Raw genomic sequence first — 19432 nt, 5'->3', positions numbered from 1 at the left:
TGGGCGGACCATGTCGCACTTTTCGAATGATATAGAAGTTCAGATTAATGAAATCTGAATTCACTTGCTTTCACTGTACATATATGATGAAAGGTGCTGGTGAAGTGCCTAACATGTTTTCAGCATCTTAGCGGAGACACTAGTGATGGATATGTGTGAATGTTGCTTGGATAAAAAGTCACTTTGCAAACGGGATGGGCTGGCTGGTCATTTAGTTGGCCTGTTGCCACGTGCAGTGCTTCTAGTAGTAATAATGTGTGGCTCCCACACTGGTTTCTCTGCAGGAGATAGCGGCAAGGTCATGTACGTCTCCATGCGCTGATCCAATGGCCAGGGCCCAGGCCACTTTCCTGGCCCACAACGCGGCCGTGGCGGCACATACAGCAGGACCAGGTGATGCTCATTTGCAGTAGCCATGGTGGTTGGGTGCACTGCAGGTTTAGTGTATGCGCTGGCGCTGTCTGTTTGCTTTGCATGTGATCTCCGCATGTGGTTGATACTATAGACTCAGTGACACAAATCGCATAGTCAGTTTCACTTGCAGCGAGTGTTTCCCTCACCAAAAACGGTTCCTTTGGGGCTTGCGTTTCATGATGGGGTGCCACGGAATGTGTTGAATGCAGAAAACAATACTGTGTAGAAAAACAGATTGGAGGTTGTGCAGTTCTAGCTCAATTGATATGATCTGCACACCGATTTCATACACACATGTGCATCACATTCCACAGCCTGTGAGCCACAAAGCAGTCCACATGCGAGGCATTTATAGACATAGACCAGGTAAATGGTCACATCACTGCATGAGGGAAACTTATGGGCTGTCGTAGGAAACAATAAGCGCATCACTTGTTCATATTGTCACGACTCGGTAAAACCCCGAGGATAAAAACGGTTTACTGGTCAACCAGACAGAGTCCCTGCGCGTTTACAGCTTCTTCCTCTTTTAGCATTGCGCTCGTAGATCCAGTCATCTTTTGCGTCTTCTTGCATGCGGCACTTGCCCCCCTCCTCAGGAAGCATAGTCTCGGTGATAAGAAAAGGAAGTAGGAGGTCAAGATCGGTCCGAGTAGTATGGCTTCATACGTACAAGATGGACGGCGTCGACTTGTTGCTGGCGTCGTTTGGATGTCGATAACCCGTCTGGCACCACCTCATACGTTACGTCGGTTAAACGTCTCAGCACAACATAGGGCCCGAAGTATCGCCGTAATCGTTTTTCGGAGAGCCCACGGCGGCGAATAGGCGTCCAGACCCACCCCTTGTCGCCAGGTTCATATATGACACGTCTGTGGCGAAGATTGTAGCGTCGTGCATCATACTCCGCTGAGGTCTGGTGCGCACACGCGCTAGTTGGCGAGCTTCCTCTGCGCGCTGTGCGAGCTCTTGTGTGCGGCAATATGATGCCTTCCTTTTCGATGAAATGTGGTTCTAGCAATTTGTGTGGGATACTTAAAACCCCATATATTTTTAGTGTTTCTTCCAAAATTCATGCATTTTACATTTTTTGCAAAATTGTGTGTTAGTGGTAACATTTTATTTTTTGATTGTATTGTGTTTGTGGACATCAGCAGAAGTAATGGAGTGATAGAAATTTGATGAATTTAATTGTCTGAGTTCTCTTGAAAGGTAAAACCTGGTAATGAATGAAGTTCTGTCTATGTCTTGACATGCTTGCTCCCCCATCTGCTCAAACCAGCTAGTGCTTCAAATGCCGTGGCTCTGGTGTTAACATGCCCACACGCTTGTATGGGAAGATGGTTTGGATTAGTTTATGGGGGTTTAACGTCCCAAAGCGACTCAGGCTATGAGAGACGCCATAGTGAAGGGCTCCGGAAATTTCTACCACCTGGGGTTCTTTAACGTGCACTGACATCGCACAGCACACGGGCCTCTAGAATTTCGCCTTCATCGAAATTCGACCGCCGCAGCCGGCATCGAACCCGCGTCTTTTGGGCCAGCAGCCGAGCGCCATAACCACTCAGCCACCGCGGCGGCTTGTATGGGAAGAGTCACGACATTGGCGCCTGTCAAAACAGTGTTGCCATATTCATACATTATAACACCAAATGTTTCCTTAAAGGAGCCGTGACAGCCTATCTTCACGCATACCCTGTCTATCGCATTTAATTCTCAAATTGTTAAAATAAAATTCCCCCAAGTTTCAGTTGATTCTGTGCGGTAAACGTTTTTAAAACGAATTTTCTCCGTTTCTTCTGCGAACTGCTTGCTGGTCTGGCAACCTCTGATCACTGACGTCAGAGGGGCATACCCGCCCCGCGTTGTTTGCTGCGCGCTGTTGAGGTGCTTGCATGCACACCGTAGACGGCGGTCACTCGAAAAGTTATCCTTTTTTAGCTTATCGAAATAAAATGTATTTTCCGTGTTTTCTTTTCAGAAGCCTTCAGCGTAGTACGCGAGCTGAGTGATCCTTAAGAAAGCGGACTTGCTCGTGGCGCCCGACATGTGATTGTTGAGGAAACAGAAATCGATGCACCCCTGCTTTATTATTTACGCTGTGAAACATGTTAGTTTTATGTTATGAGTATGGTCCCTTTTGCGCAATCAAGTGCTCCCGTATGTGAAAAGCGGCACGTGCTGTGCATGCCTTTGCCGATGTGCACCGTGAAAGCCGCGGCGCTTTGTAGCTGGCTACCAATTTCTTGTCTGCTATTCATCGGTTCGATAATTAAACAAGTTATCACAAGGTGGCACTAGAATAACCTTGAGGCACGAAAGGAGCAGAGAAAAGTGCCGAATGAGACGACTTCCCCGTGGTGTGTGTGCATTTGTAAGTTGAACATGCATCCCCTTCGGCTCGTAGAACCGTTTTGCAGGAACCAAGCCGCTTGCAAAACCCTACGCGACTCGAATGCTAATTGAGTGCTTGAAAAAAATAGTACATCATTTAGCGTTTACTGTGCGTGCACATTGTGACCTAGGAATGCGACGATCACGACAACTGCAGCCCCGCGCAGGGGTTGTTTACATAGCTATGCGCCAACAGTACTGCTCGTTTGCTTGGGATAAAACGTCAGGTGGGCTCTCCTTATCTTAAATATTACGTAGTATTGCTCACAAATTGTAGTTTTATTCATTTACACACTATGATATCACTGCAAGAACTGCCGCTGATGCTATATCGCCTGCACGAGAAACGCTTCGCGTATCTGGCGCTTCCCGCTAATTGTATCTGCTTCCTCTTATGTCATCAGTATTTGATATTGAAGCACTCTAGCTAAAGATACGTTCGGGAATTACTTGAATTAATGAAAACAACGAGATTTGTTGTCCACAGTTGACGCTGATGGCTGCTCCCGGCTGCCTTCAGCACATGCTGTGCAGACCGGGTCACATATCTGCGCTTTCCCCTTATTGTACTCGTGCCCTGCGATGTAGGTAGAGTTCGCTTTGAGGGCACTCTGGCCAAAACTACTCTCTACAGCTATTTTCAGGCTCTAAAACTTGCGAATTCGCTGTCCGCAATCACCGAAATCGCACACACGAATCGCACTCGCTAGGCCTCGTCACGACAGGGGCCAGTGGTCCGCCATCCTAGCTGAAATTCAAGCATCTGGCAAGTGTTCCCCGCTGATTAGTTAGACAGTGTGAAGATATGAAGTGCGGCCGCTCGTTTCGCTTTTTTCGATAACGGTAAGGTACACAAGCGCAGTTTTTCGGGCCGTCTATTCACCGGGAGTGCAGCTTTCGCTCGGCTGCGCAAGCCCAGGCGACGGCGACGAGGGGCACCGTTGTGCGGCGTTTTCTGCCCGTGTCGCTCAATTGCCTCGCCGATAGGTTCTATGCGCAGGCACCGAATGAAAGCACCTCTTCGCTGGTGCATGCACATCGCGTATGTAGCCGTGGCTAGCATCAGGTTGATTAAGTTTTAAAATTCTTAAGTTTTTAGAATGTCATACCAACTAGTCCGCTATTCCGGTTCCCACTAAGTTCACTTTTTACACTACTGCGATACGGGGTCGTTGATCGTGCTGGCATTGTCGTTGGTCTAGCTTGACAGACCAGTGCATCAGTGATGGCATTTTTCATACCGACCAGCCAACTGACCGCCGATTGCCGTCCCATCGGCCTAGTGTAACCGGAACCTATACCTATACCGGAGAATAACTGCGTTACTATTATTAACGCTTTTGCGGCGCCAGTCACTCATATGTGGGGGAGAATTGCTACTTCGATCACCCGCGGAATTATGGGGGCAAGACACCTGGCTGCGCACATTGCAGCGACGAGAGCAGACGACGTTGCTCTGTGTATGGCCTGGTGACGTCGCGATAGCATTCAATATGGCGGTCGCTGCCGGTGGGAGGAGTTTCCCGTTCTCAGTTTCGATTGCATTTTTCGGAATATAGAGTGCTTCCAGGGCAGCCAAATTTCGGAAACTGAATCATAAGCTCTTGTATTAGTTACTGAAGCACAAAACTGCAATATGAAGAACGACCATGTCATGGCCCCTTCAAATTGTCTGTTTCAGGAAGCACTTCGCATTATATTTGTAACCAAGCTACAAATGTCGCATGAGCTTTTTTTTTCACTGTTCTCTGAGGTGTAGTACAGCTCGGTAATTCGGACTCGATTAATTTGAACTGACGGTTAATTCGAACTGATGCTGGGGTTCCTGCACAGCCTTGTGCATTTCAGTGGGGCAAAACCTCCGTAATTCGAAGATGTCGGTATTCACAGCAGTTATTTCGAATTAGTAGCCCCTGGCTGGTCGGTTTCGGATGCGGTCGATACTTGCTGTATCACCAAAGGATTGTGCTCTTTGTACTCCTTAAGCATATTTATGTGAAAAACTTTGCTCTTTTGCCCCAGCTCCACAAGGTAATCCACGTCGTTTTTGCGTTTAGGGGCATCGTATGGACCTTTCCACTGCATGAACAGCTTGTTGGAGTCTGTGGGCAGAAAAATCAGAACATTGTGCCCGGGCTTAACCTTTTGGGGTGACTCTCCCCGTCGTAGTATATTTTCTGCTTCTGGCTTGCTTTCTGCAGTTTCTCATGAGCAAGTTTCCATGTGTCTTCCAGGCGGTTTCTGAGGTTGATGAGATAGGTGTACGTTGAGCAACTTTCTCCATCGATAATCTGATTTGTCCAGAGCTCCTTGAGTACTGTCAGTGGCCCTCGCACATGGCATCTATAGATCAATTGGAACGGGGAAAACCCAAGACTAACCTGTGGAACTTCACGGTGTTGCATTTGGGTTGCAAGCCCCAAGGGTAGCGTTGGCCTGGCGGCCTGGGGCAAAGCTGGAAACATCCGAAGGTGCCGGCAAAGGATGAGTCGACTGGCAACAGAACAACTTGTTTATTCTGGCATCGCAAAAGAGCAGCCGGTCAGGGCGACCACGTTACTCGAAGGAAGGAATCGAAGTCCCTCTCGGCGTCCGGGGCAGCGGCGTTTTATACGCTCGGAGTCGAGGGCAAGAGGGAACGGCTTGGGAAGAGTCATCCGATACGGCGACGCTTGAACATGTTCAGGCGTGACGTGCGCGTCCGCCGGGCAGGCGCCGGTCAGACCTCCTCGCCTCCCAGTTGGGGAGCTTCTCTCCCCGGCTGCCGCGCTTTGACAAGCGTGGGCAAAACATGCACACACACACGCACGCACGCACGACGACACGTGGCACTGAAACCTGCCTGGACGCGCTTGGCGGGAGGCGTTGCGGCAGCGATGAACGAAGCCGCGGCATCCGGTGCATCCGCGCCGGCTATACCGCGCGCTGTAGGCGAGACGTAACAGACCGCCCCGCCGGGAGAAGGAGATCCCGATGGTCAGGGGACTGCATCCGCTGTCCAGAGGGATGTCGCTCGATGATGCTCGTAAACGAAACCGGTCGTCCCTCGACGTTGCTTGAGCGCAGCGCACAGAGAAGGCCTCGTTCTCAGGTTCAGGATCACATAGGACACTGCAAAGTCACTTCGGGAGAGTTGCCATTTTTGTGCTCGTTTCCAGCAAGTGTTAGAACTACGCCGAAACGCAACCGCTCAGTCAGCAAGCACGAGACAACCCTCACTAAGCTCTGCCAGGCTCTTTCCCCTTTTATACTACTGCCTAGTTCCATACAGTAGTCAAGCAGCACTCAGAACGCGTCCACAAATTGGAAAATTGCACTAGAAAGCACATAATCACTTTGAAACACTAAACAAAAGCAATATGTTAAAAATCCTGCCTCAGGAAGAAAACATCAGTAACCAACAACTGTGAGGCGGATTCCTACGTTAGGGGCTTCGACTTAAGCCATCGGCGTTACCGTTGAGACTCCCCTTTTTGTAACGCACCTCAAAGGAATATTGTTGCAAAGCGAGGCTCCAGCGCAGGAGGCGGCCATTTTTGGGAGATATGGTCTGCAGCCATTGGAGAGGGCAGTGATCCGTCTCAATGATAAACCTCGAGCCGGCTAGGTAGCAAGACAATTTCTGAACGGCCCACACGAGACACGCACACTCTTTCTCGGTGGCGCTGTACGCCTGCTCACGACAGGTCAGCTTACGACTAGCATACAGGACGGGGTGTTCCACTTCTCCATTGTCCCTTTGGCACAGTACAACGCCCATGCCTCGCTCACTAGCATCGCACTGAACAACGAACCCTTTTGTGTAGTCTGGCGATCGTAGCACAGGCTGGCTTGTTAGGGCGCTCTTTAAGGCGCTAAAAGCTCTTTCCTTTGTCTCGCTCCAGACGACTGTTTGGGGCTCTGTTTTTCTTAGAGCATCCGTCAGGGGAGCCGCGATATCGGAGTACCTGGGGATGTACCTCTGATAGTAGCCGGCGACACCTAAGAACGACCGAATATCGGTCTTCGTGCGCGGTTGCGGGAAGTCTCGCACAGCGGCCACCTTTATTTCAGAGGGGCGGCGACGACCCTGTCCAATCACGTGACCGAGGTAGACAACCTCGGCCTGTGCTAATTGGCACTTAGGAGCCTTGACTGTCAAGCCCGCTTCGCGCAGGCGGGTTAGCACTGCCCGCAAGTGTGCCATATGCTCAGACCAGGAGGCGGAGAATATCGCTACGTCGTCTAAATACGGTAAAGCGAATTCTTCCTGTCCCCGCAACACTTTGTCCATGAGGCTTGAAAAGCAGTATGGCGCGTTCTTCAAACCAAAACTCAAAACTTTAGGACGGAATGTTCCCATTGGTGAAATGAACGCCGCATACCTACTAGCCTCTTCTGTAAGTGGAACCTGCCAATAACCCCTGACAAGATCTAGGGTGGAAATAAACTGAGCGCTACTAACTTTCTCAAGGCGCTCCTCGATGTTAGGGATCGGATAAATTTGATCCTTAGTGATGGAATTAAGCCTGCGGTAGTCGACGCAAGGACGAGGTTCCTTGCCCGGTACCTCAACTAAAATCAAAGGGGAGGTATAATCACTCTCACCCGCCTCAATAACACCGAGCTGTAGCATTTTCTTTACCTCAGCCTCCATAATATCGCGCTGGCGGGGTGACACCCGGTACGCCTTGGATCGTACTGGCTCTGGGGAGGTAAGTTCTATATCATGAGTAAGGACAGAAGTCCTACCAGGCCTCTCAGAGAACTGACCTTGAAACTCTTGTAAGAGTTGGTGTAGTTCGGTTTTCTGCTCAGGCGACAGCGGTGCTTTAATGATTAAGTCACTAATGACCTGATCAGTGTCTTCCCTGTTCATCACTGAGCCTAGTCCCGGAAGCTCGACTGGAAGCTCTTCTAACTTTCCCGTGTCGGGCATTTCCTCTCCAGTACCTGGTGCCTTCAACGCTACAGGCTCAATTTTATTCAGTTCGGACGTGCTCTGAGTATCAGCTTGCTGCGCCTCCGACCCTTTCTCATTGTTCGACAACGTCGGCCCCGCAACTACCGCCTTTGCAGCGAGCTCCCGAACTCTCGATCTGGTTAAGGCCTGAACGCTAGCCTCACCAAACAAAAGACCCTTCTCGCGCAGGAGGTGATCGGACCTGTTCGAAAATAGGTACGGGTACTGGGGGGGCAGCCTAGATGACACTACGGCCTCCGTCTCAAGTGCTCCGAAAGGTCCTTCAATAAGCACTTTTGCTACGGGCAGACACACGCTATGAGCTTCCACGGCTTGCTTGATCCATGCGCACTCGCCCGTGAACATATCGGGTTCTACGTAAGAGGAGTGAACTACATCCATTGTAGCTGCGGAATCACGAAGCACTCGGCACTCTTTCCCGTTCACGAGGAAGTCTCGCATGTAAGGCTCGAGAAGCTTCATGTTCTCGTCAGTGCTACATAATGACAAACACACGACTTCTCTTTTTGTTTCTGGACACTGCGCCGAAAAGTGACCCGGCTTCTGGCACGTATAACACACGCGCGCTTGCCTCGCCTCGAACCGCTTTCTGCGTTCGGCTTCGGCTGCCGCCGTCTCCTTACGTTCGGTCGGACTGCTTTCACTCGCATCCGCACTACGCGTGTCCCCCCTTGCTCTCATGGGTGTGAACTTCGGCCTCTCAGACTTGGAGCCAAATTCACCCTTTTGACCGTCCTTAGCTCCGCGAGCCCGACGCGTCACAAACTCCTCGGCTAGCTCGGCGGCTTTAGCCACTGTACTAACGTCTGGCCTATCCAAGACCCAGTACCGCACGTTCTCAGGTAACCGACTATAAAACTGTTCTAGCCCGAAACACTGCATAATTTTCTCGTGGTCACCAAACGCTTTCTCTTCTTTGAGCCACTCCTGCATGTTTGACATAAGCCTGTAGGCAAACTCTGTATATGACTCATTTCTGCCTTTTTCATTTTCCCGAAACTTCCGACGGAACGCCTCCGCTGACAGCCTGTACTTTTTTAGCAGACTCAATTTCACTTGGTCGAAATCCTCTGCCTCCTCTCTCTTCAAGCGAGCGACTACGTCGGCCGCCTCGCCGGGTAACAAAGTGAGCAAGCGCTGTGGCCACGTTTCCCGAGAGAACCCCTGCTTCTCGCACGTTCGCTCAAAGTTAACCAGGAACAAACCAATGTCCTCTCCAAGCTTAAACGGCCGCATCAGGTCAGTCATTTTGAACGATACCCGTTCTCCTGCACCGTGTGCCTGACTTCCATTACGAGCGCGTTCCATCTCTACCTCGAGACGCTTCATTTCCAAAGCGTGTTGACGGTCGCGCTCGTCTTTTTGCTCTTTACGTTCGCGCTCCTCTTTTTGCTCCCTCTCCTCAATGGTCTCAAGGCATTCCGACAGCTCGTCATCCTCAGCCTCCAACTCAAGAATAGCCCTTAGCAGTTCTGGTTTTCTGAGTTTGTCTGAGATATCCAGACCCAACTCTCTTGCAAGCTCCAGCAATTTCGGTTTGCGCAACGACTTCAAATCCATGGCTGCTCCGAATGCTGCTTTCTCTACTGCCTACTATTGTCTTGCCGCAAACTAACCCGGCAGCAACGACAACACAATTACCAGCTCTGTTTCTGACACTAACAAAAGCCTGGCAAAACTCAGAAGAAGAAAGTCCCGCACTCACCAAACCTCGCAGCCAAGAATTCAGCGCAGTCGTTCCGCTGCAGGCAACCAGTCATCACACAGGGCTCGTTGCACTGCTCCCGGATGGTCGTTGTGCTGCTCAGCATACAGTTGACCGCATATCTTCGCTGCTGGCCTCCGTTGTCGGGATCCCACCGCTGGCAACCAGTTGTTGCATTTGGGTTGCAAGCCCCAAGGGTAGCGTTGGCCTGGCGGCCTGGGGCAAAGCTGGAAACATCCGAAGGTGCCGGCAAAGGATGAGTCGACTGGCAACAGAACAACTTGTTTATTCTGGCATCGCAAAAGAGCAGCCGGTCAGGGCGACCACGTTACTCGAAGGAAGGAATCGAAGTCCCTCTCGGCGTCCGGGGCAGCGGCGTTTTATACGCTCGGAGTCGAGGGCAAGAGGGAACGGCTTGGGAAGAGTCATCCGATACGGCGACGCTTGAACATGTTCAGGCGTGACGTGCGCGTCCGCCGGGCAGGCGCCGGTCAGACCTCCTCGCCTCCCAGTTGGGGAGCTTCTCTCCCCGGCTGCCGCGCTTTGACAAGCGTGGGCAAAACATGCACACACACACACACGCACGCACGACGACACGTGGCACTGAAACCTGCCTGGACGCGCTTGGCGGGAGGCGTTGCGGCAGCGATGAACGAAGCCGCGGCATCCGGTGCATCCGCGCCGGCTATACCGCGCGCTGTAGGCGAGACGTAACAACGGTAAGTGAAGAGCAACAGTGCCAAATACCTATCCCATGACCGAGGCTTTTCTTGGCACATTCTCTTAAGCATTGTCTTCAAAGTTCCATTAAATTTCTCCACGAGGCCATTCGCCATCACGTGATAAGGTGACTTCTTGAGCAGCTTGATGGAGAGAAGTCAGCTGACTTCCTTCATGAGGTCGGAGGTAAACATGGCCCCATGCTCAGTCACAATTTCCTTTTGGATACCAATGCGGGAAAACTTTTCGGCTAGCGCTTCCGCAACGTGCACATGGCAGGAAGCGCGACGGCGTCAGGATAACGTGTAAAAAAATCCATCAGCGTGAGCATATATCAGTTGCCTTTATCGGACTTGGGTGAGAAAGGCCCGATGAGTTCGATGGCAACACGCTCGAAAGGAGTAGTGATCAGTGGCATGTTGCCGAGTGGTGCAATGCCAACCTTGCCCTTTGGTGTTGTTCTTTGGCATTTATGACACGACTTAACGAATCGGGCGACATCTCCGTGTAGGTGGGGCCAATAAAAATCCTCTGGTACACGATCGGTCGTTTGTCGTATTTTTTGGTGCCCGGCCATAATGCTTTCATGGGCTCTGTGTAGAACTTGCGACCTGAACGCAAGGGGTACAACAACCTCTTCGAAATTCCTGCCAGTCGACATGGAATAATGCCGGTAAAGAAAATTTCGTTCTTCACAGAAGAAGTATTTATGACCCTTACTGGATATAAACTCCTTACTGATTTTAGGGAAGAGCTGTTTGAGTGTTGCACCCTTCCGCTGCTCTTCAGCTAACTGGTATTTTCAGCTAACAGCACTGGATTCGTGGCACGTGCAACGGGGATAACGTGTCCTCTTGTGTCTTGGCCACGGCGTTAACACAACGCTCCGATTTTCCCGGCATTAGGTGTTCCTGAGGAACTGGTGCCGCGTCATGCTAATACGTGGGTTCATCCAGCCTGGGTTCGGGTCGTGTGGTTCCCTGACACCTGGGATGTTTCCGAGCACGGGGTCGTACAAGGGGCATTTCATGCAAAGTGCTGTCACCTCTCCAGAGCAGTATTGCGTATGCACTTGCACTCTTGCCTCGGCTATTTGGGCGACGGTACCGTGAAGGAGATATTGTGTCCCTGTGCGTCCTGTCACGTAGTTCTTTGGAACCAAACTCCGGCGGATAACGACAGCATTACTGCCCTTGTCTTGAAGAACGCGAACGAGTTTTGTCGTCGCTAATCATTCCGCACCATGCATCCTACCCGTTGTAGGCTGATGCACGTTCCCCATGTTTTGGTCATGACCACTAGGAACGGAGCCTTTTGTTTTACATGTTTTGGCTGTTTAGTGCTGGCAGGCGGGGCAGGTGGGAGAGCACGAGTAAGACGGGAAGCGGCACTCTGCTCTTTCTTCGGGTGCCGACTTCTGCAATTCTCCGTCCGGTGCCCGATCTTGCCGCAAGAATTGCACCTGGGTACCTCTTTAGTGGAGCTGTGACAGTCGGAAGCCCGATGCCCCGGACGATTGCTTAGCATGCACACCTTAATTGTGCCTTCTTCAGTGGGTCGACAGAGGCCTTACTGGGTTCTTTCGCTACATCAGGGACTTTGCTGGGATTAGAAAAGTTGTGCGCTTCCTGGAAGCAATCAGCTGTGTCGGCCAGCCCATCAAGTGTCTTGCACTCTCGCTCCTTCAAGAAGATAACGAGCTTCGGATGGCAACATCGGAGGAACTGCTCAGAAATCATATGGTTGCGCAGGTCTTCGAATGTCTTGGTAACATTTGCTGTTTCAATCCGGTGGTCGAAGTAACCAGAAAGCCTGGCTGCTAACTGTTTCCCTGTCTCACCATCCTGAGCTCGATCCCTCCGAAATTTGCCATTTTAACCCTGAGCAGTGAATCTAAATCGCTGCTGGAACGCCTTCTTTATTTTTTGATAATCTGCCGACTCAGTGGCAGTCATTCGACCGATCACAGTTCACGCCTCGCCTGTGAGGCACATGCTTACAGGCCAAAGCCCATTTATCTTGAGTCCAGTCCTGTCCCATTGCTGCAGGCTCAAAACGCTGAACGTATGTATGCAAATCATCGCGCCGCTGATCGAACAACTGTAACAGTTTTTGTGGGTTGAGAGAAATGTCATGATTTGATGCTGGAAAGGTTTCGACATGATCAGTCTCATTACTGCAAGTTTCTTCTTGGAATCTGAGTTTCAATTCCAGAATCTCTTTCTCTCTCGCAGTGGCTGCCTGACTTTCCTCTCTTTCTGCAGCCTGCTCTGCCCTCTGCGCTACACGTTCATTGTCTACCCACTCCCTCAGCTCAGCACCCGAGAAACCCAGTTGCGCGCCCTACGTGGCTAAATGCTCTAGGTCCATCGTCGCTCAAGCTTAGTGCTTTGCGTGAATATGGGGCTCTTACTCGGCCCTCTCGCTGACGAATCCTGGCAGGCTCACCATATTGTGATGTAGTTAAGGGTCCAGGTCCGTTCAGGAGCTCTGGGCAATAAACAGGTCGCATTCAGCATCGAAGCACTGTTTTTCTTCAGCAGCGGGGACAAAATTCGGCATATCTAGCCCACTAGCACGCTAACACACACACACATACACTACAGGGCACTTAAAGGAGCCTAGAGGGGTTCGACAAGAGGAACACCAATGTCCTACTGTAGGTTCCGGTGCGTGCTGCTCCGTTGTGCTGCCACCATGTGCTGCAGGTAGATGACTGTCGACGTTGGTTGTCGGCGACAACTGGTCACCGGGGAAGGTATCCACAGGCAATCAGCTCGTGGTAACGTCCTGCATACCAGGAGGCCGGTATCAGCAGGTAGGCAGGTGGCAGAAACAGCCTGGCCAACGGCAGACCTGCATCAGCAGGGAGGAGTGCGTCTGTGGGCCGCCTGGCTGCTGGTAAGCTGGCATCAGCAGGCAGGTGCTTGTTGGTAGGCTGCCTGGCCATGGAAAAGCAGGCATGAGTCTGCAGCAGGGTACTGTGGTGCTGTGCGGGCAGCCAGACCCTGAACCTCGGTACCCGACCGGTGCAGCCTAGCTGGCCTTGGGGAGAATGCCGAGCTCCAAAAAGAACATCCTGCCACTCAGCGACATGCTGCCACGACTATCTCGAAGCCTAGCTCTGACATTCGATCCTGCATGTACACCGGCTCGCAGCGCACGCGGCCACCCTTTTTTTTGTCCTCCTGGAACCACACAGTGGCATAATCCACATCATCACAGTGATGTCACGTTATATGTGATGTCTCGCTTGTTCAGTCATTGCAAGTCATTTCACGTCTCAGGTATGCTTGCCATGACAGACGTGACATGAGATGGCGACACCTCCAGACGACCCGACGAGCTCCTCATTCTCTCATGGAAAAGAGAAAAACAAGCTGCATCCACGGGGTGAGGTGTGCACTTGGCTGGCGGTGCTTGCACACCGGAGCATGCCCCACATCACTTTATTGCAGTGATTGCATACTTGATTATACTGCTCAGACACAGTTAGGTTATCGTTGCCACGAGTATGGTCAGTTGTGACTGAACATTCTAATAGAGCAGAAATTCGAGCCTGTTGGTAGGTCATCATGATGTGTTGGTAGCGCGAAGACACAAGGACACAGCAGAGAAGTGTATGGGACGAGTGCAAACTTTCGAAACATTTATTGAAGTACGCAGTACCGTACAGGAGCCGTCACGCATGCGCAAAGCCTCATTCGTAAGAATGGTGAAAATAAACTTAAAGGGCAAGAGTTGTGGGAAGGGTGGAGACAATGAATACATAACAGATTGTTAAGAAATCAGAAAATGCTGCTCTTTCTGGGTCACAAGTACTGAGGGCGTGCTGAGACATCTGCCACTCTGAGCGATTTTTACCACTTGAAACAGCTCACGTTCGAGCCTTCCTTCGTGCCGACCGATTATCGAAGTGTTTGTCAGCAGAGGGTGGCATTTGCAGTCCTTACAATGAGGCGATAGATTCGAGCCGTAACCGTTACCTAGGGAATCATCATGCTCCCTTAATCGGTCGTTTAGACAGCGGCCCGTCTGACCGATGTAGACTTGACCACAGCTCAGAGGGATACTATAAACAACACCTTCTTCCTTTTTTTTTTCTCTTTAATTTAACCTCTCCCGCAATGCTTACCGTCAGTATTTATCTCCCACATTCTCATCGCCACGCAGAGTAGCATGCCAGCGAGGCTAAATTCTATGCCTTCCAATAAAGAGCTCTCTCTCTCTCTCACCTTCGTTGCACAGAACAAAACGTTCTGCATGATTTTTACAGCGCCCATATTTCTTCTGGCCCTTGCCTGTCACCATGCGACAAAGCATCGATATTCTGCACGGCGCGTTAATAACGACATCAACTTCGAATTTTGCTCCAATTCTCTTGAGATTATGGGACACATGAGGCATGTACGGCGTGACAATGACGCTTCTTTTCTTTTCCTCTTCTGTGCGCCTTTGCGAAAGTCTTTTTTTCTTTTTTGTCAACGTTTCTGCCACGGCGACAATCACGTCAAGAGGGTATCCAGAATTTTCTAGACGCTTGACTTGGGTGCTGAAGCTTTCGTTTGTCTTGTGATGACACGATTTCAAGAGTGCTGCATGAAGGCGTGACATGGCTATCCCTCTTTTTACTAGCTTTGAATGGGCCGAGACAAAAGGAAGCAAAGACATCTTGGTACGCAGCTCATACGTCCAGCATACGTGCCCAGGGTCATTGAAATAAAAACGAATATCTAAAAACTGCAGTGAACTTGTGATGACACGATTTCAAGAGTGCTGCATGAAGGCGTGACATGGCTATCCCTCTTTTTACTAGCTTTGAATGGGCTGAGACAAAAGGAAGCAAAGACATCTTGGTACGCAGCTCATACGTCCAGCATACATACGTGCCCAGGGTCATTGAAATAAAAACGAATATCTAAAAACTGCAGTGACTCAAGCTGAGGTAGTTCAAGGGTAAAATTAAGGCTCGCAGGACAACAATTAAAAACATCTAAAATCGAGGTTGCCAGGACGTGTAAACAGTATCCCGGGCCCCTCAGGGGGGTGTCTGCAGCTTGCAGGCATTGGTGAGTGGTGACACCACGGGTTCCCGAGCATCCGCAAGCAAGGACATTCTCGCAGGGGATGATGGTGAACAGTGCATCACCACGGAGCCGAGCACCCGCGCTTCGCCGTGCGTGGCATTGCCGTGTTCGGGGAAAAGGGGATCTTGGTGGTTGAGCCGATGCCGAGCGTTTGGACCTTTAAGGCCCCTCGGCGGACGCAACGCACCACTTCGGCCCCAGCTTCCTGTAGACGGCACCTCCGGCCTGACCCGACCGGGGGAAATCGGCAGTCTCCTTTTCCTATCCTCCCCTCTATCTTTCACTTTCCTACCCCTTTCTCACAAGTCTCCTGTCTCCTACTCACTTCTAGTTTCTTCCTTTTTTCCTGGCGGCGAGGGATAACCTTGTGTGGCCAACCACCCTGAGTTGCGTCATATTGGGTTATAGTTGGGGTGTACAGCTGGCGTGGGCAGGACTTGCTTGCAAGTTCCTGTCCCGTCCCCAAGTTGGGCTCCATGGTGGGTGGCTGGCATCGTATCCAAAAAACACATTTATTCTATGGCTAACGTTCTCTCAGCAACTGATCGCCCTAACAAGAGAGGGAGTACCGATGTAACTCAGAATTTCATTAAAAAAAGAAACAAAGTTTCCCTAAGTTTGAGGTGATTCATATTGAGGAAACTGATAAATCTCCTAGAATAATCCCCCTATTCATTGTAGAAAAATGTTTGACGGGTGTCTTGGGCTATGGCTATAAGTTTACAAAAATGGCTAGTGGAGACCTCTTACTGGAACTCCAAGAAAGCGTCCAACAGTCAAAACTTTCCAACATTGTGTCTATAGGTGACATCCCTGTATCGATATCTGCCCACCGATCCCTCAGTACGGTCCGTGGTGTAATTTCAGAGAATGATTTTCTCCACCTCACTGAAGAAGAAATCAAAGAAGGGCTTGCTGAACAAAACGTCGTTGATGTCCACGGGATAAGAATAAGAAAAGAGGGCAAAGAAATCTCAGCAAAGCACATAGTCTTGACATTTGCACATAGTACTCTCCCTGACTCAAATGAAGTGGGTTATCTAAAAATAAATGTGAGACCCTGCATTCCTAACCCTCGACGATGCTTTAACTGCCAAAGGTTCGGCCGCGGTTCAGTGAGTTGCCACGATGGTAAAAGTTATGCAAAATGTGCTTCAAAAGATCGCTCTTCTGATGACTGCGACGGCGCCCGACTCTGTGCAAACTGTGAGGGAGACCAGGCTGCATACTCCAGGGCGTGTCCGTACTGGAAGAAAGAAAAAGCAATAATCACACTCAAAACTACTGAAACATTTCGTTCAGAGAAGCAAGAAGGTGATGCACACAAACAAGCTCATACTCCTTCACAGCAAAAACAAACTTCGGCGATGTGGTGCGTGGGCGCGGCGCACCACAACAGGCTTCGGCACCTGCCCAGGCCACTCGCAGTGAACCTGTAGCGAGGCCATCCGCGCCCCCAGGTGGAGTAGGTAACACTACCCCGCCAAGCCAAGAAGAGGCCTCGCAGACCCCCGTGTCCGTGGCCCCCAAGACCTCCTCCCACAGGTCGAGGTCCAACTCTAATGTCCACGTGCCCTCTGCACGGTCGTCGAGCGCCTCTGCAGAGCCAATGGACACGACCCACGGTAGCCCCGTGCCATCCACGTCGGGTGGTCGGCGGAGCTGTCTGGATCGGTCAAAAACAGACAGGCCCCGAATCAAGGGGCCATAAATAACTTGATCTAGTTTTAACTACATAGGAAAATAAAATTAAGATGGCTTTCATGATGCAATAGAACTATAGAGGACTTATGAATAACTACAGTGACATAAAAGATATCCTAGGAGCACACGCTCCTGTTGCGTTATGTCTACAAGAGCCAAATTTAGGGCCTCAAAACAATAATTTTCTTAAGAATTATACGGTTTTCCGCCGCGACCGAGAACAGGCGAGCAGGCTGTCAGGAGGTGGGGCAATTATAGTGAAAAATGGTGTCCTGGCTAGTGAGCTTAAACTATAAACAAGACTTGAGGCTGTAGCAGCCACTCTGCTTGCACATAAAACCATTACGGTGTGCTCTGTATATATCGAGCCACAGCTGAATATAACACTGCTTGAACAGAATATAACACTGAACAGAGTAAAGTTTTCCAGTGTCCATGCACACGAGGGCCTTTTCTACCTCAGCAGTTTGGTCGTCGGCAGTTTTTCCAAATAGCCTTTCAGCCTCCTGGCCATGTCTGCGGCGTCCGCACTGCTTATTGGTGGTTCATCACGTTCGCTGTCACCTTGCGCTATCGCTGCTGCTGTTATCCTCGGGGACCTCGACGCGATCCACAATTTCTTGATCCATCATCTCAGGCGCCACGGCCAAGTTCTCATCGGCTGAAACGAAATCATCAATTGCGATGCCTGGGAGTGCCAGTCGATCTCAAGTATTGTCCAGCTCTACCAGGCTTTCATCAGGCTGAACTTCGTCTTCGACGTCAGGCAAAACAAAACCGCATTCTGCAATACAGTTCCTTATTGTTGACTGCCTCACCTCATTCCAAGATCCATACAACATTTCAAGCGTCGTCTTGATGTTGATGGTTGTTGATCTGCGTCGATCGATTTCGAAAACCAGTTGCATCACCAAATGCTTCCGGTAATTGCACTTGAGCGAACGGATAATGCCCTTGTCCAACGGTTGCAAAGCAGAAGTTGCGTTTGGTGGCAGAAACACCAAACAAACTGCCTTCAGCACGATCGAGACTTTGTGCGCCGAATAGTTGTCCAAGAGCAACAGGGCCTTCCTGTGCTGCCTCTCCATGTCCTGGTCGAAATCTTTGAGCCAGTCTTCGAAAAGCTTGGACGTCATTCAGGCCTTTTTGTTAGACAAGTACGCAACCTGCAAATTACGGACTCCTATCAGGCACCTGGGACGTGCAGACTTGCCGATTACGGTGAGTCGTCTTTTGTGTGAGCCATCCATGTTCACGGCAACGACAACCGTCACCCGGTCTTTGTTCTTTTTTCCTCCATGGCAGGTTTCATTCTTTACTGCCAGTTACTGCTCTGGCAACAACTTGAAAAACACGCCGGTTTCGTCAACGTTGTGCACGTTGCGCTCGTCGTATTCCTGGAGCAGAGGCCGAAAGTTCTCTAGCCACTTTTCACATGTCTCCACGTCGACAGCAGCCCCTTCGCCAGACAATGTGTGGCACGCGATCTCGTGTCTGTCTTGAAAACGTGGCAGCCAACCGCTGCTCGCACGGAAATCTTCATGCCCTAGTGCACAGGCCAGGCTGATGGCCTTCGTTTGAAGAAGTGCTCCCGATACTGGCAAGTTTCGTGCCCTCACCTCGTTAAACCATGAAAGCGAACCCGCTTCCACGTCCGGGTGATGGTAAAGCCTAACTCGCTTACGGTCAGCTTTTATAGCGTCCTCGGTGTTGCCCTCAATCTTCTTTCTTGCGGCTAAAATGGTGGATAAGGTACTTGGGGGAACGCTGAACTCCGCTGGAACATCCTTTTTCTTGCGGCCACTGTCCACAGCTCTCAATATCTGCAGTTTTGTCTCGAGCGAGACCGCCTTCCGCTTCGTTGCCATGTCGACCTGGCGCTGCACTGAGATGATGTCGAGGGTGCCGCAAAGCAGGCTCTCTACGCAATGCCGGCTCGCCACCGCCGCCTCGCTGTTGCCAGTGTTGCCGCGCTTGTCTTCACCGCTGGACAAGTGGTGCCGCCCTTCGGATCTTTGTCGTCATATGAGCTTTCAGAGTTTTTGCACTCTGTTCGTAGGTGGCGCGACCAGTCAAACGCGCAATTGATGTGCCTGGCCGCGGAACTTTCTGCAACCTTTTCAAATGATAAAAAAAAAAGTGTGCTTGTGAATTCGCTTCCAATATTTATTTTGCTCTTTTTATGCTACCTTTAGCATTTTGAGCCTTGCGTAAACCTAATATTTCTTCATTACAGCCGATATCGCGGTGGATCTCGCATTTTCGGTTTCGTTATAAAAAAATAAATTTCGTAAAACTGAAGCATAACCAACCAAAGTTCGAATTTAGTTTGCTATAACCGATAATTCGCTATGTCAGTGTTCATTATAACGAGGTTCAACTGTATATGCAGTCATTTCTAAAATACAGAAGTAATAGCCGAAAAACAAAGGCTCCCAACAAGTG

At 50.5% G+C, this 19432-nt stretch overlaps 1 protein-coding gene across 2 annotated transcripts in view; it reads left to right on the top strand.

Annotated features, from left to right (window-relative positions):
* The window catches only part of LOC144115754 (uncharacterized), a 328928-nt gene that overhangs the window by 244262 nt on the left and 65234 nt on the right, over positions 1-19432 (top strand). For both annotated transcript variants that reach the window (XM_077650248.1, XM_077650249.1), the window contains one exon: positions 285-393. The gene's annotated coding sequence lies outside the window, so the exon portion shown is untranslated. The remainder of the gene's footprint in view (positions 1-284; positions 394-19432) is intronic.

This window comes from Amblyomma americanum, chromosome 1 (assembly GCF_052857255.1).
Source record: "Amblyomma americanum isolate KBUSLIRL-KWMA chromosome 1, ASM5285725v1, whole genome shotgun sequence".
NCBI classification, from domain to species: domain Eukaryota; kingdom Metazoa; phylum Arthropoda; class Arachnida; order Ixodida; family Ixodidae; genus Amblyomma; species Amblyomma americanum.
The sequence above is the reverse complement of the archived record's forward strand: the minus strand, read 5'-3'. Positions and strand labels throughout refer to the sequence as shown.